Source organism: Pleurodeles waltl, chromosome 8 (genome assembly GCF_031143425.1).
Source record: "Pleurodeles waltl isolate 20211129_DDA chromosome 8, aPleWal1.hap1.20221129, whole genome shotgun sequence".
Lineage (NCBI taxonomy): Eukaryota > Metazoa > Chordata > Amphibia > Caudata > Salamandridae > Pleurodeles > Pleurodeles waltl.
In genome coordinates, this window is record NC_090447.1 from 42,995,911 (window position 1) to 43,023,632 (window position 27,722).

Genomic DNA, 27,722 nt, shown 5'->3' on the forward strand with positions numbered 1-27,722 from the left:
TAAGTTCAGGTAAGTATAATTTTTTTTTTTTTAATAATTTTTTTTTGGCATAGGGGGGCCTGATTTGTGCCCCCCTACATGCCACAATGCCCAATGACCATGCCCAGGGGACATAAGTCCCCTGGGCATGGCCATTGGGCAAGGGGGCATGACTCCTGTCTTTACTAAGACAGGAGTCATGTAAATGGCGTCTGGGCGTCGTTTAAAATGGCGCAAATCGTGTTAAGACGATTTTTTAGCGTCAACCTGACTTGCACCATTTTTAAGACGCCCTAACGCCACTTTTCCCTACGCCGGCGCTGCCTGGTGTACGTGGTTTTTTTCCACGCACACCAGGCAGCGCCGGTCTGCTTGCGCCGGCTAACGCCATTCAATAAATACGGCGCCCGCATGGCGCTTCAGAATGGCGTTAGCCGGCGCAAAATGTTTTGACGCTAAACTGCGTTAGCGCAGTTTAGTGTCAAAAAGTATAAATACGGGCCGTAATTTTTTTCTATAAGGTAATGGCCTGGAAATGTAGAGCACCAAAACAAAACATTGCTGTTTATTTCTCAGAGAAAAGTAAAAGGATCTGTAGTCCTGGAAGGAAAGGTTTTAGGGAGGATCCCTGAATGTGACTATTTAGGGATGAGACTCACTGATTCTCATAATTGGAAAGCCCAGATTGAGAAAACCTCAATAATTTTGAAGCATCGAGCTCTGGCAATTACTAGGTTTGCCAATCATGTCTCAACCTACCCTATACCTCTGGCCTTGGGGATCTATAAGGGCAAAGCCTTTGCAGCAGCTCTCTATGAGCAGAACTGTGGGGCAGTTGTCGAGAGAAGTGAAAATATTCTCAACTAGTGCATGGCTACTTCCACTAAGCCTTGAACTAAATTTCAATTACTAACATAGGTGACTTTAAGTCAATTTTATAGTGGATTTTCATTTGGGCAAGAAGTGAGTTGGTACCTTCTAAAGAATACCTCTGGGATTTAATAGTTAATTCTTTGTCCCACAAGATCCCGTGAGTATTTCATATAAAAACATGGCTGGGTAGATTGGGGCTCAGAGAGTATTGGTTACATCCATCCTCAATACAAGTAGCCCTTTGAAAACTGTGAAATTAAGTTACTGGAACATTGAACTAAGTACAAGGTTTACTGTTGATTCTGAGAGGCAGCCTTTTCAATCTTTTTTTATAGCATAGGTGTGAATATCTTTTGGAGCAAATTATGTATTATATTAATCCTCTGTTTACTAGGTCTTGGTGTATTAAATTTAGAGTAGGGATCCTCCAACTTGCTACTTTCAAATTTTCACGTGCCAGAGATATCAACCCACTTGAGTTATGTCCGATGGGCTTCAAGGGAGAATCACATTAGGTACCCTTGCTATTTTTGTGTAGAGTTTAATAGAACACAGGGGGATGTTACACCTTGATTCTTACACATACCTAAAAAGCACAGTGCACTTTAGATATTATTCTAAAGAATTTTTGCTAGAGTTTTTAAATAATATGACTATATAAATGTGAAAAGATTATGAGCAAATTGGCTTGGGCTAGATTTAGAGCACAGCTAATTAATGAATATTACACTACATTAGCCTTGTAGGTAGTGTATCAGTGCCTTCAAATGAGGAGAGTGGACACTTTTGAGGTTTTTGCTGACTGGTATGAGTCTTGTTTAGTATATCTATCACTTTCTCTTTTCCGTTTTTCAATAATGTAACTCAGTACCACTAGGATGTCTTATTATTCTAGTTAATTATGTCATTGTACTTTGTATTTGTATGAACTGTTGATATGTAAACAATTTTTATATATTTTGTGTGTGTTCTTTTATTGTTTTTACTAACCAAAATAAAGTATTTGAATGAATGATTTTGCAAACCCTGTTAACATAAATGTTCCTTTGTTGTTTAATCTTATAGATAGTTCACTGAGCAAGCATACATTGCTCTCAAGGATTTTAATATAATACACTGTGGGAACTTCAAACCATTGCATCTGACCTTGTCCACTTGGATAATTTACCCTTTGGATAATATCAAGGTCAGAGGTGTACCAAACTAAGGTGCATATTTACGAAAGCCTTGCATCATGTTTGCAGCACAGAAAGTGGTACATGAGCAAGGCTCTAAGTCAGATCTGTGAGGTCACACAAAGCCACTTTGCATAGTTTTGAGTGGCCTCATAAATCTAGAGTACACAACGCTGCACAAGTCACTATGTTGCACTACTCTGCCCTGACCTTTGTTTTCCCTTAAAAAAGCACAAAATCTGCGAGACCCCTGGTTTAAAGCAGCTTTCCCCATAGAGAAAAAGAAAGATTTATGAATGATGCTTCAACTTCCCCCGGTCCAGGGACATTACAGATGTAAAAATTGCATAGCATGCCAATTTACGAGTGATACTAATGAAATCATGTTGAATTTATTGGTACATCAACAAAAATGTTTTTCGAATTGCAATACCAAGAATGTGGTTTATTGTATTAAGTGCCCATGTGATCATGTGTACATTGGACAAACATCACAACCAGTTAAGATGAGAATTTTGCAACACAGATCGAGGATTAAATGTGCAATTCGAGGTGCACCATTGGTGGAACACCTTGTGAATTAAATCATAAACCAGATGAAATCTGGTAGACAGTATTGCTAGTGGTACATCCAAAAGGAGATAAATGTTCAATATCCAATAACTTGCTGAGAATGGAGGCAAGACTAATTGAGAAATATGGAACAGCAAGACAAGGCTTGAAGGATTTGGATGAAGTTTGGTCTTTAGTCTAGAGATATTTTTGTATTACAGAAAATCTATTGATTCTCGGATGTTGTATAAAATGTTCCATGTATGAGGAGGCCTTTCTATATGTTGATCAAGTGACAACTATATGAGTACATTTAGGACAGGATAGTTGTATAGCATTTATGTACGATGTATTTCTTGTGTCATGTAGATAATGTCTAGTATGGTAATATTTATAAGATTATGATGCTATGTAGTAGATAGTGATCTTTTTAATAGAAAAATGCAGACTTATTATGAAAAATATATGTATCGTGAATAGGCAGTCGAGATGTGCTTGATAATTGATACTCTAGAATCAAGCTGAATAAATGGTGTGAGAAAGCACTTGTTAAGATGATAGATTGTAAAGATATTTCCTCTAAACCGGCATGTGAGAAGACGACAGGCTTGCTGTTAAGGTTATGAGGGATTTGTTTTAAAGGTTTTTGCCTATATGACTGCAGAAATATTAGGAATCTAATATTAAGGTTTGGTCAGGAAATGTGTTAGACATATAAAATAAAAATAGAGTCATTTTTTCATCAAAATGATGTAACCACCTTATGAGGTTCATGAATCAGTAAAACAGGTGATAAGACGGCCATCTAGGATCTTGACATAATGGTTAGCCTTCCCTTTTCAATGTGGCGGCTGTAATCTTAGGTCCTAGTGCTATGAAACGCGATAAAGCAGTTATAAAAGAAGCAAGACACGTATAAATGGTAGTGCCTTTTAACCGCTTTTGTTTATTAAGAGGGAAAGAAAGTAAAGTTAATGATTGTAGAATATATTTTTACCCTTCGGTTATATTGACATAAGCCCTGTAACATAAAACAAGTGTTAAGATGGCCACCACGTTTAGCATTGCGATCACTATAACTTCCTTTGCAAAATGGCCGCCGTTTTAGTACAACTCGGTACGAACATGGTCAAGCTTGGCAGCTACAAATGGCAGCCAGAAAAAGATCCCTTAATTGTTAGTGGAGCAATGAACAGCGGCTGATAAGTAAGTACGCCAAGCTTTAAGATAAAAGGCTTTACAAAAGTATAACTTTGAGGTACCTAGTGTTTGATTTATCAATACACATTTCTTGATCCAATTGTAGAGAGTAGTCAACAATAAAAGGTACAGATAAGAGATTTTAAGCATGAAAGAATTAAGTTTAGCTACTTTGAGTTATATTTCACAGACACAAGGGATAATAGATCATTGAATGGGCGCTTATAACTACACCTAAGTAAATAGAGCATGAGAATCACAATGACATTAATGTGGTTTTGTGGTTAAGACATCATATAATGGTGAATCTTTTTAAAGAAGATTTTGCACCGTGGAGGATTTTTTGATTTTTGTGTTTCAGAACTATTGAAAATTAGTAATTTGTATTGTTTATATTTAATAGGCATTGATCTCTATAATAGTCCTGAGGGGGCCCAAATGTGAAGGGGCCGAAAAGCGTTGACTTTTATGATATTAAAAGAGGTTGTAAGGAAGATTTACATTAACTTTAAGGATTGTAGAACACCTCTCGCTATGAATAAGGATGGAAAGTATATAGAATAGACATGTTATGGAGTACGACCATCTCATAAATGTGGATCTATTGTATATAACCACATTGTGTTCAAATAAGGAGATCAATGAGGAACTGTCTTTGATATATAGGTTTTGGCAGTATGTGTTTGTATTGTTTTGTTCATACGTATTAATGGTGATTTAATACCAATAATTTTGTCCTTTTTGTGAATACATTAATTAATATATTCGGTAATTAATTTTTATTGCTGATGATTGATTAACAGTTTCATTGTGTGCAAATCACGTTTAGAGATGTTTTCCTACTATTAGACCAATTGTTGACATTCTGAGTAGGGCATGATATCAGGGTAGAGTTGGGTGTTTCCATGCAACTCCCATGGATTTGATGCATCCCAGATTTACAAGACCTGAAGATGTGCCAAAATCTTATGCCTCCCCAGAAAGTCGCAACAAGAAGAAATATCACTATTTATCTTTATTTTTTCCTCTTTATACATGTTCTGAATTCTGCACGCACATAGAAAGAGGAAAAAGCCTCCCAGGATTGTTTTTGTTAAGTAAGGTGACCCTTCCTGCACAAAAACAAAAACAATCCTGCATGCAATGCAAGCACCCTTGTACCATGGTAATCAATATCATTGAAACTGACCATGGGGGGCTGATTGGGTATCTTCTTTTCATGGAAGGGCTGTGCATCAGTAATAGACTATCTTTTCCTATCATAGGGCTCTCTAAATTCCTTTTTATGGGTTAGCTTCTTGATGTCAATTATGTTCATCAGTATCCTGTGACTGCCTTGCTATTACTCCCTGCGGTAACTCTTAGCTATTGCCCAGTGTAATAAAGGCCTTAACAAAGCAGCCTTATGCTGGCATGGAGAAATTCGAAACCTAGTGAATTTTCAGCTTTTTTTAAATTAAAATAGATTTTAATTTGTTATTAATCTGTGTATTAGAAGGAGCCACTCAGTGACATAAAATGCATGGATTTATAGACCTATGTACAAATATTTTAACTGATTTACTTAGATCGGTGCATATCCCCAACAATCCAACACCCGTTCACTTGATTTGTTTTGTTAATCTGTTAACAGATGCTTACATAATGCACTTCTTGCCAGACCTAGAAATGCTGAGGAGATCTTCTGCCTCTCAATCTTTTTATAAATCATTTGTTTTTTAGAAAAAAGGAAATCAGATATAATTAAGTATAACTAAGAGCTTTTTTCAACTGCTGCCAAATTGAAGGACCCCAGGTTGTTGTGGATGACTGTGAATTATATTAGAGGTAATATAGTCCAGTCTCTGAGTTGAGTAACCATATTACTGTAGCCATCTGGGTCTCATTTGTCAAGCACTTGTGTGTAATTTGAATGAAATGGCCACAGCTATATCAAAGAGTTCACCCGCAGGAGACCGAGGAACAGATGGGGTGCCCATTTCCACCCCAACCCACCTGTGTACAGAAGATGTGGTTTAGTGGCCCACACCCGAAGGCACAGCAAAGCCTAGTCAGTGTTTTTCTCCGTTTATGGCTGATTCAGATTTAGGGGCTGATTTAGATCATGGCAGACAAGTTGCTCCATCACAAAGGTTACGTGCAAAGAAATATAAACCCCATGGGATGTAATGGGATTTATATTTTGTCAGACAGGATACCTGTCACCATTTTAACGAAGTAACTCATCCGCAAAGATCTATAGGCCCTCAGTTAACTTTTTGAAATCTCTTATAACAGCTTTCTGCAAAAAATGTTTGAGCTTGGGCACTCTTAACATCACAAACTATAGGCTGAAAAGGGTCTCTAACTTCCCCAACCATGGGGTATTTTTTGATTCCTCAGAGATTTTCTTACTGCTGTCTGAAGTTTAGTCAAGCTGTCTGGCCTTTTAAATGTATCATGTCTATAGGCAGTACAACTGTTATTCCTCTTCTTGAGCTTACAAAACCCAATGTGCTTCCACAGCTATTTATGGGACAGGAGCCTGAGGCTTTGCCAAATGTTCTTTCCTACAAGTAGAGTTGAACCTCTAGTGAAGCCGTTTTAGTTCTGTTTCTGGGCACATGACTTTAGCAAATAGGCCTGCTGCTTGTGCCCTCTAGCCTAGATAAATCTCATTTAATTACATTGTATTCTTTTAGAAACAATCACGTTGTAGTGATGTTTTATTTTCCTCTATCTTGCTGTTCTTTTTCCTAGGAATGCATTTATATTTCTTAGCACAACATTCTTTCACTCTGTGCTTTTTTCATGGCAGCAACAAGATGGGGTTGCCAGCACATAGTGGTATGCCGGATCTCTAATATTTCATAGAAATTTACATATTTTTACATGGGGACTCTTTTCTCTGAACACAAGTTGTTTTATTATAAAATATCTCTCTGTTCTCTGTATGTTCCATCCAGATGACTGCCACCACATGATGTTTGACTTCTCTGCAGCTGCTTGCTGAGACTGCTGGGTCCCTATCCTATATGGGGAAGGTGTCTCAATAGACTCAATAGACAACAGGCTTCTTCACTACTGCCATACTCAGGTATGGGGGATGATGTCTTCCCGGGTGGTCCTTAAGGGCAGATTAGGGCTTATCCTGCCGTGCTCTAACATAGAACATTTATGGCGTAGGTAGGAATCAGACATCTGACATTGTGACAGTATGAGGGGACTTTTCATGTCTTTCACTTTTCTTGTCACCATTCTGTTTTTAGTATGTTTTATCATCCTAATTATTGCAGTCCATGTTTTTTTTTATCTAGAAAGCATCTGATTCAACTAAATGTATTGAACCATTTTCATGTGTGAGGCGAATTTAACCGGGAGAAAAGGATAAGATCTAATCCACCACAATTTCCCTGAGAGGCCCCAATGTCATGCACCTGCTGCCACAAATCACCCCTGCTCTTGGGAATAGGTAAGGCGCTGCTAGCTGGATGAAAATGGATTAGGCCGACAGTTGTCACATGGTGTGGGATCAAATTCAGTTCCCCATAATTCAGGTGATGCTGCCACCCAAGCCTAGCAGCCTCATTGGTACAATGAGAGCTAACACATCATGGCACCACCAATGTTTGGTCACGCATTGATTTTTGGATCTTCCTGAGTATCTCTGTCTCACTACTAGCTAAAGGCACCTCAATACTATATACGGAGAAATCCGTGGTATTGAGGATTTCCCCCACAGTGAGAAAGGTAGAACCTATTTGATGCTGTAGGTTGTTCAAACTTGAACCTTAAAAGGATCAATCCCCATGTGGTGTCCTTATCTATGAACAAAAAACACTCAATATGGCCAATTCAAACCCGGTGGTAATTGAAGTAAACCTGAGGGCCCCACTTGATAATCACTTACTACAACATGGTCTCACGGCTCAGGAGGGCAACGTTACTTTTGTAATTGAGGCTCATCTAGTCTTTAGAACAGACATTTTTTTATTCTGGGGTCAATTGTCCAGCAGTAGATGGGAACAGCAGAACATTTCATAATTACACTATACCTGCACAATACAGAGCATATGTTTATTTAGAGATACCTCTATCTTTTCAAGACCACCAAAACTGACTTGATGGTGCCCTACCCCATGCACCACTACACATTAGGCCTGGTCTTTTAAGTAATGAAGGCCCTGCATGGCCACAATTAGCCACTTACACACCACATCCTGATACAGGCACCTTGGCGGTAACTGAGGTTCACCACATATACAATGAGCTAGTTAAAATATATAGACTATTAGTGCAGTTTGTAATGAAAACATTAAATACAAACCCAACATGCGCTGCACCAATGCAACTGCATGCAGTCACACCAAATAATAACTCTGTGACTGTCCATTCAAATAATGGGTAAAGTACCCATCAAATAAGAAGAAATTCAATTTTGGTTAGCTCAAAAAATAAATGTGCTGGAGGCAGTGCTTCCCCATACGAAGGTCAAGATAAACATTGAATTCTCATTATGTGCTTACAAGTTGGGATGGTTCCCTCAGTGGATAATTGTAACACCTGACACATGTTATTTGCCATTCTCCATACCACCGCACATGCTACTCCAACACTTGCCAATCTTCAGGAATGTTAAAACAAATACAAGATAAATATGGGGCTCCCCTGGCCCTAGATTTGGGGATGCAATTAGTGGGAAATTCTCTAAGTGTTTCTTCAATAATTTTAAGTAATTTTAATGGGAAAGCAGTAGCTTTGGCAGTACCCCAGTGGATCCGGGGCGTTCCTCCCCAGGATCAAGAACGTGAGCTGACAAACATTATCGCCAACACCTACTCTAGTATTGTTCAGGATAGTTTGGGAGCCCGACCTATTAAACCACAAATACAGGGTAAATCCAATAAGGATTTTACCAAGCAAGCACCTGAGGGTACAAAAAAATGTGCGATAAACAACAACAAATGTCTAAAAAAGAAAGGAGAGAATCTTTGCGTTCAGAGACCCCTCAAAGCCGCTATGACCTTACAAAAAGAGATAATATAAAAACTTCTGATAGATATGAATATACTAATGCACGTCAAGCTCATTCCTTTCAGGATTCACTGGATAAACGCAGTGAGAGAGGTGGGCGGTCAGAGCAGTGAACTGAGAGGAACCACGAAAGGAGTCACAACACTCATTAGAAGTTTCTGTTAAAAAAGAAGAGAAACTTACCCCACAAAAACCTCAATTTAAAAAGAAGGAGGTGGTAGCAATTTCTGTACAAAATGCCACTCAGGATGAGAACTTTATTGAAGAATAGGAAGTGGGCAATGGCCCTGCTAGACAGGGCAACAGAGGTCACACTAGTTTGCTGGAATCTTCAAGAGCATCTGGAGGTGAAAGCAACTATTGACTTTTTAAAAGTTGAGACTGTGGACATGCACGTCTTCCCACCCGACAGGGTGAATAAACTGAAAATACAATTATAAGGAGACATTGAGTGCACAATTGATACTATCTTTTGGGATCACATAACTACTATTTATGATATCTTGCTGGACGAAAAAGATTGCCCACCAGACTTTGTATGTAATCTCACATATGCAGAAGAGGTAATTGAACCCTCTTTCTCACCCCTAGTTCAAGTAAAGCTCAGGGAGGTTTGTATTATTGAATGGGTGTTGACACAGGCACCCATGCTGTAACAAACCATATAGGGTGGGTCAAAGATTTTCCCTACCATATAATACCAATTATGTGCCAACCACAACCCCAACCCCAATTTCCTATTAAACATGAAGCTAAAGCATCTGTGAGGGAAATCCTTACACAGCTAGAGTAATAGGATGTAATTGATCCCAATGTCTCACCAATGAACAACCCATTGTTCCCCCATAGCTAAACCAGATCATTCCTATAGAATAGTCTTAGATTATAGGAAATTAAATAATCATACTCACACATTTGCCACTCAAAATGTGAACAGTACAGCACGCATTACTAATATAGTGTGCAAAAAATACAAAACAACTGTGTACATTTCCAATTTTTTTTCTACCAAAAAATAGCAACTCAAAGTAGGAATTTAACAAGTTTTAGCTCTTTAGGCTCACAAAAAAAGTTTTGTTACTTCAATTTTACACGACATTGACCCTGAGGGATTATCTTACATAGATGATATCTTCCTTACGGATGATGATCTTGTCCAACATAAACAGGTGAACTGCATTGTTGTGGGATTTGCTGAATTTGGCTACAAATTCAATTTTAAGAAAACAAAAATTGCCTTTCTCAGTGTCCTATTTTTGGGATACAAGTTATCTGATGAAGGCAAGAGACCAGTGCCCCACTTCCTAGAAAAGTACGCACAATTGCAACCACCAAACACTATCAAAAATCTCCGGTCGTTGTTGGGCTTTCCAAATTTTGGCATTCCTTACATTCCAATTTATGCACAACACCTTAAACCATTATATGATCTAATACGTCCTGACTTTTCAAGTAAATATTGGACAGTCGAATACACACACATTCTTGGAGCATTACAACAAGACATGCTTGCAGCAAAACACTTACACACAAGGGACAACAAAACACATTCGGCCATCAGAGTAATTGCTGGTGCCATTGGTTTCACCTATGTAACGTTCAATGAGGGTGACACTGTCCCTGTGGCATACAAATCACATCCGTATTCCACAGCTGAACAATGCTTTGCTCCCACAAAAAAAAATTCTGACTGCTTTTCAGATGGCTGGCATTAAAGAGAGACCTCTGGCCCAGGGGCAACTCATTATTGTTGTATCTCTGATTCCAGCACTCGAGGCTGTCACAAAAGCCAGCTTCCTAACGCAAAGGCACTACTTTCACGTTAGATTCAATGGGCAACATCTCTGATGACCACTGATGTTGACTATGTTTTTGACCCTAAATTCCAAAGACAACATCATGCAACCCTTAGGGGACTGCACTGCACAACTATCAGAGCTTAAGGCTCTGTTGATGGCACTGGAACACACTGATCCAGGACAATTAACATTAATTATATGTGATTTGTAGTATTGTGTCCAGTCTTTTAATGACAACCTTCATTACTGGCACCAGAATGAGTTAGGAGATTCAAAAGGCAATACTATTAAACACAAGTTATTGTGGGGGAAAGTATCAGATATGACAGAAACACTACCAAATGACCATGTAGTTCATACACTGGGACATCAACGAGTTGGAATACACATTACAGGCAATACCTTGGCTGATGAAGCAGCCAAATCAGCAGTAGCTATGGCTTCTGTTGCTGCAATATCTCATTCACGGAGAAGGTTGGATGATGAAACATAGGCTGCTGTGAATCAATCCCATGCCAAATACATATCATGCTAAATATTCCTACCGCATATCTAGCCTAAATACTGCCCTAGTAACAATACCAGGGGTGGGTGATCATGTGATCCCCAGCCAAGACCAAAGACCTGAGTTCATTAAAGCAGTGCATGAGGGAGTTGCCTCTGCCCATACTGGTGTGGCAGCTATATTTATCTACTACAAGCACATTACTGGTGGCCAGGTCTATACAAACATACCAAACAGTATGTCCTTTCCAGTGACATCTGTCAGCAAATAAATGGTCCACAGTCAAACGCCCCCACAGACATCCCTCTTAATTTCCAACAAACAGCTACAATGTGTGTACCTGGACCATTGTGGTCCTTTGACACCTAATGGTGCATGTAAATGCATCTTAGTTGCTGTCGACTCATGTTCTAGATTTCTATGGGTATGAACACAACGCTCAGTTGATGCTCAAACTGTCATTACAGATTTGCAAGTCTTTATCAGCATGTATGCATTTGCAGCTTTCTACTCGGACCAGGGCCCTGCTTTGTCACAAGGGCATTCAGGAACACCATGGCTTTGTTAGGGGTCCAACTTTAATATTTGTCTCCGTATCATCCCAACTAAAAGCAATCCTTAACAGCAAGAGTATTAGGCACAGGTCGCAGTTGGCTTAATCACCTGTGTAGAGTCCAGAGAGCACTTAATAATCTGCCCAGAATGTCACTGAGAAGGCGTACCCCATATGAAGTCCTGTTTGGAACACAAATGTATGTTCCAGATCTTGATGGTCCTGGAGTGGAGGTGGCAGAAACACCTTTAGACATAAATGAACATGTCACTGTCTTGCAGGACTTACAACAGTTCCATGATGACAAAGCATCTGCCAGTGCTGCCTCCTTGGGAATAAAGGATGCACCAAGCGGCTGGATTCCAAAAGTTGGAGATCTAGTGCGTGAAAAGATTGCTGTGAAAAAGGAGTTTGGTCCTTCTTATCGTGCCCCGGTTCCAGGCCTGGGAATACAGAGTACCAGACCTGTTATTCTACCACTGCTGGCTGGTTCTAAAGAAAACCATTTTGTCTCCATCGACAATGTCAAGCTACATAATATGGCCATTCCTACTCAGCAGAACTAGAGGACTCAAGGGTATTTCCCGACTCCCTCTCATGACAGACCAGGATGTCCCTCCACAGGTTTTTAACGGCAACGCTGACACTTCCCCGTGCATGGGGAGGGTGGAATATGATTTTTCATTTGTACCACTATCTTCTTCTGTGACAAGAAACATCAACATCCTGTTAGGCCCCAGAAGACAACACAAAAAGCGCTTTTTATATGCAATTTACAGTGAAATTTAAAAACATTCCCAACAAGAAACTGCTGCCCGGTTAAGGCAAATACATCAGGAGAATTTACAGAAAGCATTAAACGTTGTAGATAATGGGATTAACAACTTGTCTGACCACATATACACTTTACATAATAGTGTTTCATATGCAATAGATATTGTACAAAGTGACATGTCATTTTTACAACATGGATAGAGCCAGCTTAAGTCCATTGTGCAGTTAGGTTGACCACTACAGACATTGAAATCTGGTCATATTCCCTGACAATACTTTAGCACAAGGGACATTTGTTCAGCATTTCATCTGACACCATAGCAACAAATAATGGCTGTGAAAGAAGCAACTTATGTTATGCTAAACATTCAAAAGTAAGAACAATTGCTTTTTACTGGGGCTGAAAAACCATCTGCTGAATGATTAATATATGGAGTTATAAATCTGCTTATTTCAACACTGAAATTCACATCTTGCTTAAAACACATTCCAGTGGTCAGATATGAAAAGTTAGGGGATAGTTACATTCATGAAGTGCAGGAGCTACTGTTTTCGCACAAATGTCTCAATGAAAATAAAGAGGTATTTCTCAGCTGCAGCAAAAGCAAGACTTCTGTGAGTTATTCAATAGTTTATAAGAAGCTGTCCTTGCATAGGGTGTGCAATGCTTCGGCTGTAGGTAGGAATCATACATCCTGCGTAGTGACAGTATATAGGGACTTTTCTTGTGTTTCACTTTTCTTGTCACCATTCTGTTTCTAGTATATTTTATCATCCTAATTAATGTAGTCCATGTCTTTTCATCTAGAATACAGATGATTCAATAAAACTTATTGAATCATTTTCTGCTTCTGTTTGTCTTTGCATGTATGAGACAAATGTGACTGGGAGAAAAGATTTAAGATCTGAACTACCACAATTTCTCTGAGTGGTCACAATGCCATGCGCCCAGCTCCCACAAATCACCCCTGCTCTTGGGCTTAGGTGAGGCACTGCTAGCTGGCCGGAAACAGATTAGGCCAACACTTGCCACATGCTGTGGGATCAAACTCAGTTCTCCACAATTGAGGTGATGCTGCTGCCCAAATACAGCAGCCTCATTGGTACAATGAGAGCCAACGGGACAAACCAGTTATGCAGAAGCCTCCTCTCTGTCCATCCTCTCCATCCCCTCTATGCATGCCATGAGGAGCTGGGACTCACCTATTAAAAATACTTTAAGTTAGGACCTATATATCTGTGGCTTTCCATCTCGCTTAACCCCCAAGTGATACTAAACAAACAGATTATTAAGGAGCGTTTGTCATACAAAAGAGTGCATACAATTCAGTGGCTTACTTATGCGAGACAGGGGTTATGACAGCCGTCTCTTTCTGATGTCCCAGCTACTGTCTGTCCAGAAGCTAAAGTCCAGATCAAACACTTTTTTTGGGAAAGAAGACATTTATTGAGGGAAGCAGATTTATTAGACAAACCTATGGTGAGGCTGTAACAGTGAACAGCCCTACTTGATTCTAGCAGCGTGCCATTGGGAGAGGGCCCTACTGTTCAGGTTCAGAGCAGGCATAAGTAAACACCTTCTGGGCTTCTCAGAAGTTCAATACAGTAGCAATAATGTCTGTCCGTGCCCTTGGTGTCTTGGATCAGTCCATTTTACATTTTATCTCTTTTAGTAAATTTGATGCGCCCTTCATGAAACAATTTGTATTATCTCTTTTACACAAATGTAAATTTGCTAAATATAGGGTTGATCAATGTTCACTTCAATTATTGAATGATGAAAAGACCTGTTTTAGGGTGGGGTACATTGTGGTAATTCTATGATGTTTTAACCCTTTATTTGTTCTAAAGTCTTTTAACAAAGATTGTACAGGGCATATTTCAGAGCCCCTAGCGCCACCAGAGCGTTACTTTTAGTGATGCTCCGGTAGTGCTATCCACGGCACCGTATTTACAAGGTCGCCACCTTGTAAATACGGCCCCTTCACACACAGCACTTTGCATGGAAGGGGCGTGCAATGGGTGCTGCTGTGCGCATGCCACAGCAACACCCACTGCATTTTGATGCTGCCCCAGATTCACAAGTTTTCGTAATCTGGAGGCAGTGCCAAAAATCTAACACCAGCTCTGGGGTGGTGTTAAACGGGCGCAACAAGGAGAAATGCTTTCATTTCTCCTTGTTTTTGGCTCTTTCTCTTTCTTTCCTTTAAGGACAACAGGCTGCATTTAAAAAAGAAAAACTGCTTTGTTGAAAAGCAGTCACAGACATGGTGGCGACCATCACTGTCAGAGCGGGCATTCCCAATAGAGTTGCAAATTGTGACATACTTTATGAATATTAATGATGTAAGAATCTCTAAATGTCTCTGAGACACATTTGTATATTTCATTTGCAACTCTCTAATTGCGATTTACAATGATTCACAATGATTCGCAATTAGAGACTGTTAGAAATAGGGTCTCTGGTTGGCAGTCAATTTGCACTCTGTCCTGGCAGGGGCCCTCACTCTAGTCAGGGCAATGGAGAAGCACAATTAGATAACCTTGGTAGCTTGGCACAAGCAGTCAGGCTTATCTCAGAAGCAATGTGTATGTGTACCAACGCACACAGTAATACAGTGAAAACACTACAAAATGGACACCACACTAGTTTAGAAAAATAGGTAATATTTATCTAAATCAAACAAGACCAAAATGACAAATGACAAAAATGCAACATACACAAGTCAAGATATGAATTTTTAAAATAATAAGAGTCTTACTCCATAGAAAACAATGGAAACGCTGATTTTACACAAAGTACCTGGTTTGCGTCAAAAATAAAGCTGCATGGGTGAGCGTGCATCGGAAAAGTCAGCAATGCGTTGATTCCTTACTCGCAGGTGAGGCCGTGCGTTGTTTCTTCTGCAGTCGGTAGGGGATGTATTGTTTTTCTCCCTCACAAGAGAGTAATTCGTCAATTTCTGGACAGGGCACCTCTGATCCGCGCTCAGTTCTCGAGAACTTTGACGCCCAGGGATGATGTGTCAGAAATCCGGTCGCACTGTGTTAGAAATCTGCACTGAGTGGGGTTTGTGTCGTTATTAGCATCTGCAAGTGGGTGTTGCGTCATTTCTCCAGCCGCAATGCATCGATCTCCGAGCCGCGATGCAGGTGGAGTGTCAATTTTAGCCACAAAGTGAGTGGCACATCATTTATCAGCCGCGTTGCAGATGGTGCATCAAAAGTTTTCCCGCACAGCATTCTGTGCGTGGATTTCAGCTCTTGTTCTGCTAGCTTCACCTTTCAGGGGCCCAGGGACTGGATAGGGCACCACTTGGCAGGGCAGGAGTCTCAGCAGAGTCCAAGTGCTGGCAGAGGAAGTTTTTGATGGCCCTGAGACTTTAAAACAGGAGGCAAGCTCAGTCCAAGCCCTTGGAGATTCATTTTAAGCAGGAATGCAAAACAAAGCCCAGTCTTTGTCCCCTTTCACAGGCAGAAGCAGCAACTGCAGGATAGCCCAAAAAAGCACAGTGACAGGAAGGGGCCGCACTTCTCCTCAGCTCTTCAGCTCTTCTCCTTGGCAGAGGTTCCTCTTGGTTCCAGAAGTGATCTCAAGTCTGGGGTTTTGGGTCCACTACTTACACCCCTTTCTGCCTTTGAAGTAGGCAAACTTCAAAAGGAAGTCTTGTTTACAGGATCCTGCCCAGGCCAGGCCCCAGACACACACCAGGGTGTTGGAGACTGCATTGTGTGAAGGCAGGCACAGCCCATTCAGGTGTAAGTGACCACTCCTCCTTCTACTCTAGCCAAGATGGCTCATCAGGATATGCAGGCTACACCCCAGCTCCCTATGTTTCACTATCTACAGGAGATTCACAAACAGCCCAACTGTCAGTCTGACCCAGACAGGGAATCCACAAACAGGCAGAGTCACAGAATGGTTAAAGCAAGAAAATGCCCACTTTCTAAAAGTGGCATTTTCAAACTAACAATATAAAAACCAACTTCACTAACAGATGTATTTTTAAATTGTGAGTTCAGAGCCCCCAAACACCAATGCCCATCTGCTCCCAAAGGGAAACTGCACTTTAAGGATATTTAAACTTTAAAGGCAGCCCCCGTTAAGAGAGATAGGCCTTGCAACAGTGAAAACAGACTTTGGCTGTATTTCACTGTTAGAACATCTAAAACAGACCAGTACATGTCCCACCTTTAAAATACACTGCACCCTGCCCAGGGGGCTACCTAGGGCCTACATTAGAGGTGCCTTCCATATATAAAAAAGGAAGGTTTAGGTCTGGCAAGTGGGTACACTTGCCAAGTTGAATTGGCAGTTTAAAACCACACACAGACACTGCTGTGGCAGGTCTGAGCCATGTTTACAGGGCTACTAATGTAGGTGCCATACCCAGTGCTACAGTCCCACTAGTAGCATTTGCTTTAAAGGCCCTGTGTACCTCTAGTGCATTTTACTAGGGACTTATTAGTAAATCATACATGCCATTCATGGAAAAGCCAATAACACATGCACTTTTCCCAGGAAAACTTGTACTTTAGCACTGATCAATACTGGTGAAGTACCCAGAGTACCAAAAACAGCAAAGACATAGTCCAACATTCAGTCATAATATGGGAAGAAGAGGAAAAAAAGAAAAGGGTGACCACACCAAGGATGCCAAGTCTAACAGAGACTTTAAAAATGAAATGATCATACAACTGGCCCAGTAAGTGTACAGGGAAGCCATACTGAGCGCATGTGTTAGACACTGGTTACTATGAGTTCCCCAGTTACATGATTGCCTCTCCGAATCCTGGGTTGTGTGGTATCAAACAACTCAGCATAATAAATCCTCACTGGTGCCAGTGTTGGAGTTATTGTGAAATGTATCCAGAGGGCACCTTAAAGGTTTCCCCTGCAAACCTAACTGCCCAGGCATGGCTGTTGACTGGCCTTAGCCAGCCTTCCACCACTAGACATAATTCTGGACCCTGGGGTGAGAGCCTATGCTCTCTGGGGCCCGAAGACTAAGCCTTTCCTGAGAGGAGGTAGCACAGCTCCTCCCCCAAGCATGCACCCTGCTCAGACGGGAAGCTTCAAAGTTATACCGCCTTTGAAATGTCACCCTAGCCTCTGCTGCTACCAGCAGAAGGCATCCCCCCGGTTCAGCCCCCACCAGGAAGGAAAAATCACTAATTAGGTTCAGGGTTGTGTTCCCCCCCCCAAAGGAGGTGGTCACATAGTGGGTGTAGCCACTTTAAGGCAGTTAGCCCATTGACTACTACAAGGTACTCCTCCAAATGCCCCTAAATACAGTATTTAGGTGGTGTACCCCCACCAGAACTTTAGATTCAACAGACAAAGATGACCCGAGGCACGAGTATTGAAGCCCTGCTGAAAAATAAAAAAGCGCCAAACCCTGCCTACTGCTCCAAGTAATCGACAATGCTACTGTGGTGTCGCCTGGACCCTGAAGGACTCCACAAAACCCCAGAGCACCTCTAATCTTCTAAAAATCACCAAGAATGTACCTCAGAGTGAAGGTATACTCTCCTTCACCCTGCAGACAAGGCACCCACGACCCCAAATGGCAACCACCAAGAAGAAGAGTCCTTACTAGACTCCCAAAAGACCAGAAGAAAGCACCATCAAAAGGAATGCCGGACACCCGAGATGTACCTCCTGAGTGACCTGGCTGACCTGGAATTCACCCTCAAAGATGCCTGCTCCTGACCACGAGGACCTGAAGATGCACAACGCCTGGCTGACCTATCCCAGCTGCACCTGGCTCAACCAGCCCCTGCACCAACCAACCAGCTATATTCCTATGGGCCCCAAGCCCTTGCAATGACCTCCGTCCAAGGAGACCTTTTGTGCTTACCCTTAAATCTCCTTGTGCAGTGTGTTTCTAAGTGGCCCCCTTCTCCAGTGTGCACCAGCTCCAAAACCTTCAGCCACTGCTCCCACTCAAACTGTGAGTTGCCCAAACCTCTCCTGCTGCACCCTTGGACCTGGCCATGATAGCATTCAGAAGGCATGTTTAATAAATACATTCAGTTCTATAATAATCAGAGAGGGGATAGTATGCACCAATAAACATTTATGTTCTTATTATTAGTTAATTTAATTCATCAAACTCATTGAGAATTAATCAAAGATATCATTACAGGCAAGAAGGTAATGAGCTCATGCACTCTAAATCAAGATATTATGAAGTACAGAATTCAAATAATTATTATGGAAATAATGAATATTAATCAGATTGGATGTTGAATTAAGAAACTAATATAAGGGGATATCTAAAGGGGAATTGAAGAAGGTGTCCGCATTATGTGAACCTCAGTAGAAGTTCAGGAGTGTTTAGATTGAAGCCCTAAACTCTGGAAAATCAAGAAATGAAGAGAGATCTTCTCTCTGTGAATTCAAGAAAGGAGTCTCTCTTTCTCTGCTAAGGATCACTAATTAAAAGCACAATTGATTGTCCCAGAACATCTATATTTCACTCCCATGGTACAGAACCAATCCTTTCGTGGCATTTACTGGAAACCTGTTTGCTCCCCAAATTCCGACTCTCCCACAATTAGATACACATTTTATTGTCCCTGAATGTTACATCTCCCTTATATAACACGAACAGGAGGCTCCTTTCACTGTCATCGCTTCATGTCTGCTGCCAGGCCTCTCTATCAATCCAGTACAAGATAATGAACCTTTCTCTAACTAGTAAGAAATACACAGCTTACTAACAGTCTCAAAATGTGTAGTACTTGACTAAGGCTTAATGTCCACCTATGTTAGCTCGAGAATCAAAACTGAAGTACACTATATTGTTATTAACTCACAAAAAACAATAGCCCATGTGCTCCCCTGGCCAAGAGTAACATTACCTGATCTTCTTTCCCCAACTGGGTGGGGAATTTAAGGCCTGGAAAACAATTGTTATTACTGTCACTCTGGCCTCCCTGAATTGTCTGAGTTAGAAGTAACTACATTATTTTGGTTTTGTGTGCCAAGATTATGTTAATTTTGCAATGTTACCAGAGGAATTGTTATTGAGGAATTTGGGCTTAGTGTGGGTGGGAGTGGTTGAAGGGGGATGTTAGGGTGGCTTCGTGAGGGTGCTTCGAAGGGGATGTTAAGGCAACTATGTTATGCACAATCAAGGTGACGCACATAGAATGCACTGATATACCTGATCATTATTTGGACAACAGCAAGCAAAAAATACCCGCAATTGTATGTCTTTATGGTTCAGCCCTATGCTTGAAGGCACATGTTTGAACGGACCTCTAGACTGATGATATGGAACGCTATAGGTATAAATAACTTTTAAAAGGCATGTTAAGTGCTTACATACATTAGTAGACATAAGATTCACACTGTGGGCCATATTTACAAGAAAGTGGCGATTCGGTTGCAATGCACCACTTTTCTTACGTGCCCTTGACACCACCTAACGACACCATGGGTGAGCTGTATTTACAGTTCAGCGTACCATGATGCACATTAGGTCAATAGCGTCAAAAGTTTTGATGCTATTGTGGAACTTTGCTGCACTAGCATAACATTTTTGACGCTAGTGCAGCAAAGTGCAAGGAGGCCCATTGATTACAATGTGTGTGTCAAATTAACGCCTGCATTGAGCAGGCGTTAAAAAAGACAGCGAAAATTGTGAAATGAAATCTTGTGGATTTCTCTGTGACATTTTTGCGGGCCTCCTAATGCCAGAACATCCCCCTTGCCTACATTATGCCTGAGGCAGCCATATTGTAGTGTAAGAGGTCTCAAAGTCGCGTAATGCATGCACTGTATGGTGAAAATTGCCTCCTTGAGTCACATTAACCTAAAAGAAATATGACGCTAAAGTTCCAAAAGAAGGTTCTAGGGCTTTGTAAATGTGGCCCTGAATTTGTTCGAGACCCCCTTGAAACAGAGCAGTATTAGTCAATTTGCTAAACTCTTGTAGAGGGTGTTGCAATATTAGTGAAGAAAGGTGTTCAATTTTATCCTATTGATGCACTATCATACACTAACCCCCAGTTCCTGCTTGTACAAGGCTGCTAGAGCACTCCACATGTTTCCATCAGAAATAAATGTCACCCAAATTTCGATGCCCATGACTTATTTACTTGAATTGGAGGTAGACTAAACCCTGCAAACCTGTACACTGTCATAAGCAGGATATCAATTTTACCCTAAGGCCTGAGATATATAGCACTGGTGGTAGGATCAGTAGGCTTAATCAGACACAAAAGGCTGTATTTTACATTATATATTACTATAAATTGTTGGATTTTCAACACACACTGAACTCAACCTCCAGAGAATATATATCCTATGAGTGTATACACTCTGTTGTTCATGGATCCTCCTCTTGGATAGACTTCTTGCTGAGATCCGGATTGTGATATGTGAGAAAACAGGGCTGATTGCAGAGGCCCCCTAACTTTTTGCCCCCCATTTTTCACTTTTTGCTGGTGTTTTCACCAACTCTGATGGTGCCCTAGGTACTGCTAACCAGTCCCAGGGGCTGTGCTCTGTGTAAAATCAGTATGCAAATTAGGCTAATTATAATTGGCTAAGTCAACCTACCTATAAGTCCCTAGTATATGATAGGGCACGTAGGTTTAGGGACCCTAGCATAGGTAGTGCACCCATAGGTGACTGCTGAGGTGCACAGTGTCATTTTAAAGGCAGGCCTGCCTTGCTGGCTGCTTTTAAATTAAAGTTACATGGAAGTTACAATGAAAATAGTTTTATAAGCCCTCGTGAGGTAAAACAGCCAAATTCGTTTCCCTCTTTGTAGTGAATTACCGCCATAGCCTAGAATTGGAAGACTTTATTTTAATTTTAAAAGTCCCCTTAAGTAACAGATACCACAAGTCTGGTATCACATTAATTGTTATACTACATCCCACAACTTCTAGTTGTTGAATTTAATATAACTTGTTCAGGTAAGGAGTTTTAAACTTTTCCTGAAAAGTTGCCAACTTCAGCCCTGCAGTGTTTTTGCTGCTTTGCTCTGATTGGCCAGCCTCTGGCAGTCTGGCCATGCTGCCTTGTTGAGGTGTGAAGTGGCCTGGCTCAACACAAAGAGATGTGCCTGAGGGAGGAGATCTTCCCTCAGCAGATGGGGAAGCAGGAAGGGTGGAGGGCTGCCAAACTGGTCTTCAAAGGCAGGGAAGGACATTTGGAGCAATGCAGTAACACCCTCACATCCTGCAAACCCAGACAATTAGGTGCCCCCCTGATTAGATTAGGAGAGGGCAGGAGAGGGGTGTGTTTCAGATTTTTAGCCACACCAGTGGGTGGGCTCAGCCAGATGTAACCTCCAAAAATCACTTTCAGCCATGATGGATTTTTGAGGAATGTTGCTCCCTGGGATTGATTTTTGCCACAGGAAGTGGTCATCACAGGGGGAAGGACCCTGCCCCTGAATGGAGAACCAGGACCCCCCTGTTTTTCACCCAGGAGCAAGGATGAAACTAGCAGACCTTCACCCACACCTCAGTTCCCTACTAGATCCCTACCAGGAAGAACTACAGGAGAAGAAGGACTGCCCTGCTGGACCCCTGACCAGCACCTGGACACTGCACTCTGGAGGACTGCACGAGCTGCACACTTGGGCTTCACCACAAGAAGGACTTTGCCTGGCTTCAACTGGTACAAGGAGGGACTCCCTGTTTGCTACAGGTGAAAACTTGCTAACCAGAGTCCCCTGCACCAACTCCTCAAGAAACCAACCAGCTGAAGAGAGCAACCCTCGACCCTGCTTTAGCAGGCAGGTCGCTCCCCGCTCCGCGGCCCAGCACCTCCTCCTCACCGTTCCATTTCCTTTGTCTCCAACTCTCCGTTCCTGCTCCCCCAGCCGCTGCGTCCCCCTGCGTCCCCTGCGGCCCCTCCAACCTCCCCCCTCCACCTCACTGTTCCATTTTCTTTGTCTCCAACTCTCCGTTCCTGCTTCCCCAGCCGCTGCGTCCCCTGCGGCCCCACCCCCCTAGCCTTCCCATTCATCCAGCCCTCCCTCCTCCCAGCTGCCACTCCCTCCCTCCCTCCCCCCATTTATGGAAGCCGCGGTGCGGACGCGCCGAAGGCACACCAAAGGCAAGCCTGTCTGCGACTGTCTGCGCCAAGACCGCGCCAAGCGCCAGCCCCCCTGGCCCTCGCAGACAAGCCTACTTCCCCCTCATTCTCCACTCACTCAACCCAGGCCCTCGCCCCACCTACACCCTTTCCAGCCCCACACACACTCATGGCCCCTTCACTTGCCACACCTGTCATTTTTCCTGCTCCTCCTCCCTCACACCACACACCAACCACAGCAACCCCCTGACAACACACACAACCCCCCCAACGCTACACACACCTGCTCTGCCCCCACCCCTACCAACCAGCCCCGCAGCACACCACCCCACAACCAGAACACACCCCGCAACAACACCCTCATGCACCACACCAACACGACCCACCACAACCGCCTCAACTGCCTACTCCTCAACACCTGCTCCCTTCACAAACATGCCATAGAATTCTGGGACCTCATCACATCACACTCACCCAACATCGCCTTCCTCACGGAAACCTGGACCAACTCCTCCTCAGAACCCGACATAGCCATTGCCACCCCCAAGCTCCAACGCAAAGACTGCCTCAACAGGTCAGGGGGTGGCATCGCCATCCTACACAGGGACACCATCAAACTCACCACCAGCTCCCAAGACACTATTGACAACACAGAACACATGCCCTTCCTAATCCACATTAACAATAACTCCACCCTCAGAGGTACCCTAATCTACAGACCACCAGGACCACGCCCCGCCTTCTGCGACACCATCGCTGACACCATCAGCTCGCATTCCCTCACCTCCACAGACTACATCCTCCTCGGTGATTTCAACTTCCACCTGGAGAACCTACAAGACCACAACTCAACATCCCTCATAGCCAACCTCACCAACCTTGGACTCAAACAACTGGTCACCGCACCCACCCACTCAGCAGGACACACGCTCAACGCAATTTTCACCTCAAGCCAACACATAGCCTACACCCACACCACCGAACTCCTCTGGACTGACCACCACTGCGTCCACTTCTCCTTCGCCAAACCCCCCACACACCACCATCAACACACCACACCCTACCGCATGTGGGACAAGATCGTCGGTTCTTGGGCTCAATTTCCCTGGACGGGATATTTCTCACCTCAGTGCCTAATCTAATTCATGGGTCTCACTCTGCAACTCTGGGCAATAGCTTGCTTAATCTCCACAATGGCGCCAACAGCGCTGGGATGCCTGGCTTCACCTTGGGGGTTGCCCAGGAGTGGGCACCTCACAGGGAAAAGCCAGGAGGGGTTCCACAGCGGTATGTGTTCAGCACCTTGATACCTTAGGGTCGGAGTGTGCTTTACAAGGACAAATTTACATTACATTACATTACATCCCCAACTGGCTCACAACCTCCCCCTCCACACCAACGACCCCAACACAGGAGCCCACAACCTCTCAAAATGGATCACCTCCTGCGCAGACACAGTAGCCCCCCTCAGAAAACACATCGCCACCCGCAACATCAAGAACGCCCAATGGTTCACCCCCGGACTCCAAGCGCAAATGCCCTCAAGCGGAGAAAATATGGCAACAAGAACCTTCTACAACCAACTTCTCCACCCTCAAAGCCACCATTCGCACCCATCACCAACTCATACGCACTGCCAAAAGAGACCACTACAAGACACGCCTTGACAAAAACTCCCAAAACAGCAAAGAACTCTTCACCATCATTAATGAACTAGCCAAACCCAAAGCCAGCAACATAGACCCTTCACCTTCACACACACAGCCCCTATGTGACGCCCTCTCCAACCACTTCCACCACAAAATCCTGGACATCCACACCAGCTTCATACCACATACACCCACCACACACACACCCCTCACTCACCCAACTCAACCCCCACTCATGATCCCCCCACCACACTCACAACCTGGGCCCCCACCACACACGAAGAAACTGAAAAAAACATGAACTCGATCTGCTCCGGATCCCCCTCAGACCCCTGCCCACATTGCATCTACAACAAAGCCAGCCCAACCATCGCCCCCATACTGCGTGACATAATCAACTCCTCCTTCGACTCCGCCACCTACCCAGACCCCTGGAAGCACGCGGAAATCACCACTCTCCTAAAAAAAACAAAGCCAACCCAGAGACCCTCTCCAACTATCGCCCCATCTCCCTTCTCCCGTTCCCCGCCAAGGTCGCCGAGAGACTAGTCAACACCCACCTATCCCACTACCTCAAAGAAAACAACACTCTTAACCCCTCACAATCCGGGTTCCGCACGGATCACAGCACAGAAACCGCCCTCATCGCATGCACTGACGACATTAGGACCAAAGTCTACAAAGGCGAGACCGTCGCACTCATCCTCCTAGACCTCTCCGCAGCCATTGACACTGTCTGCCACCAGACACTCTGCACACGCCTCCACAATATAGGAATTTGCCACAAAGCCTTAGACTGGCTCACCTCCTTCCTCACTGACCAGACCCAGAGAGTCCTCCTCCCACCTTTCCACTCCACCACCACCAAGATCATCTGCGGAGTCCCTCAAGGGTCCTCTCTCAGCCCCACACTCTTCAACCTTTACATGATCCCCCTAGCCAACATCCTCCGATCACACGGAATCACTATCCTCTCCTACGCAGATGACACCCAACTCATCCTCACCCGCAACCCCACCACCGCCAAAACCAACCTACCCGCAGCTCTCCTCGACACCGGCAACTGGATGACAACTAACCACCTCAAGCTTAACTCCAACAAAACCGAGATCATCATCTTCGGCCCCAAAAAACCATATGGGACGACACCTGGTGGCCCACGCCCTAGGATCCGCACCCACCCCCGCAAACCACGCACGCAGTCTCGGCATCATCGTGGACATCTCCCTCTCCATGACACAGCAAATCAATGCACTTACCTCCTCCTGCTTCCTCACACTCCACACTCTGAAAAAATCCTTCAAATGGATTCCCCCAGAGACCAGGAAGATAGTCACCCATGCACTCATCAGCAGCTGACTAGACTACGGTAACGCCCTCTATGCCGGCACCACAATCAAACTCACACGCAAACTCCAGAGAATCCAGAACACAGCCGCGCGCCTCGTCCTTGGCCTCCCCCGCCATGAACGAATCTCACCACACCTCAAAAGCCTTCACTGGCAATCCCTCCACAACACCGGCCCGACATACCGCAACAAAAGAGTGAACTTTCACACTCCCACCCGCAACCTCCGGTCAGCCAACCTCGCCCTAGCCACAGTCCCCCGCATCCAACGCACCACCACAGGAGGCAGGTCCTTCTCCTACCTCGCCCCTAAAACCTGGAACTCCCTCCCCACCAACCTCCGCAAAACCAAAGACCTCCTGCTCTTCAGAAAAAAACTCAAAACATGGTTGTGAGAACAGTGACCCTCCTGCCCCCCCCAAGCGCCTTGAGACCCTCACAGGTGAGTAGCACGCTTTATAAATTCTTTTGATTGATTGATTGATTGATTGATTCACCACTGTCCAGTGGCCAAAAAGGAGTTTGTGCCAGGTGCATTCTGGGAGTTGTAGTCCGCACCCCCAAGGAGCATCTCAGAGCTTCTGGAACCTTGGGGTGAACTGTGGACATCAAAAGAACCTTAAAAGATGATCTCGAAGAAGTTCCAGAAGTTTGGAGAACTTTGGAGAACTTTTGGATAAAAGCTCCATAGAGGGACTGACCCGACGCTGCAACTCTAGCCGGCTTGCCCCAACCGCGACTCGGCCTGACTTGCAGGTTCGTCCCGGTGAAGAAAATCTTTAAAAAAGTGACTAAGTCCGAACGTATTAAGTTGACCCGGACCTCCCAGGCAGTGTATCTGAAGAGGTCTCCAAGGATGTCGGATCAAGATTCAGGTTTGCCCCAGTCGAAGGATTTTCACCTTGAAAAAACGACTAAGTCTGAAGGTAAAAATCTCCACCGAGGGCTCCCGCGACGCGTATCTGAGGAAGAGTTCCAGGAGGTCGGATTGGACTGGCAGGTTTGTCCCCCTGAGGAAAATCTCCAGAAAAACGACTAAGTCCTAAGGTAAACTTTTGACCGAGGCCTCCTGTGGGCTGTTACCGAGCCGGGCTCCATTGCGGTCGGCCTTAAACTTTGACTTTGCCCTGGTCGAGGTGCGACCAGATGACCAGATTGGCACTTTTTGTTTCTGTTTCTATGTGCTAGAAAGCAATAATTCCTTAAAAATGTATATCTCCAGTTCCCCTTATCTGATTTTATTCATTTTGATGTAATTTTAAAGCTAAAAATATTTCCTAGTTTTATAAATTGATTTAGGATTTTAAACTGTTTCCTGTGTTTTATTTAATTACAGTTTTGTGATATATTTTAATGCTTTACGCTTTGTCTCCTAAGTTAAACCTTGTCGCTCGTTGCCAAGCTACCAAGGGTTGAGCTAGGTTAAATTTACTGAGACCTAACTTGACCTAAGTTTAGTTTAGTGGACTATTGCTAAGTGCAGGTACTTACCTGCCCTTACCAATAACCCATTTTAAAACAGGATGTAACTATATTGAACCTACCTAGCACTCTGCTAGTCAACTCACTTGTGAATCTTTCTGTAACTATCCCTGCTAGTGCTCATCAACATAGACTATCACACATACAACCCACTGAGACCACATCCTTGTATAACAAATACAAAAGCTAACACAATAATACTTTGACATAAACCTGGGGTCAGTGGCCCCACATGGTATTATAGGAGGCAGTTGTTAGGGGTGAGGGCATACCTAAGGCACATGGGACTCTTAAGGCCATATGCAGTAGGCTTCATTACCTGGAAGACGAGACATTAGAGCTGGGGCATGCATATAGCATGAGCCCAGATGAGGCAAACCAGACTGATCTAAAATCAAAGAGGTTAGACTTTCAAGACATGGCACAGAGAGAGAATATGTTTTTAGGTAACTTCACAGCAGCGTGGACAAACCACCAAAGAAATGTGACTCATACTGCCCATTGTCACTCTTAAATGTTGACAATAGGAATGCAGCTAAAAGTCTCCTGGTAGTTTTCTCCCACTGTTACATGGTTTGGTGCATCCACATGGACATATGATGGAACAACGCATGCACTTACAACGCATACCTTAACAACGCGGCAAGTACAATGCATGGTCATTACCACGCATGTAAATACCGCAAAATGTTTTTACAATGCATATGTTTTGACCACGAATGTCTTTACCATTAACATTTCGTAGTAAAGTCATAGT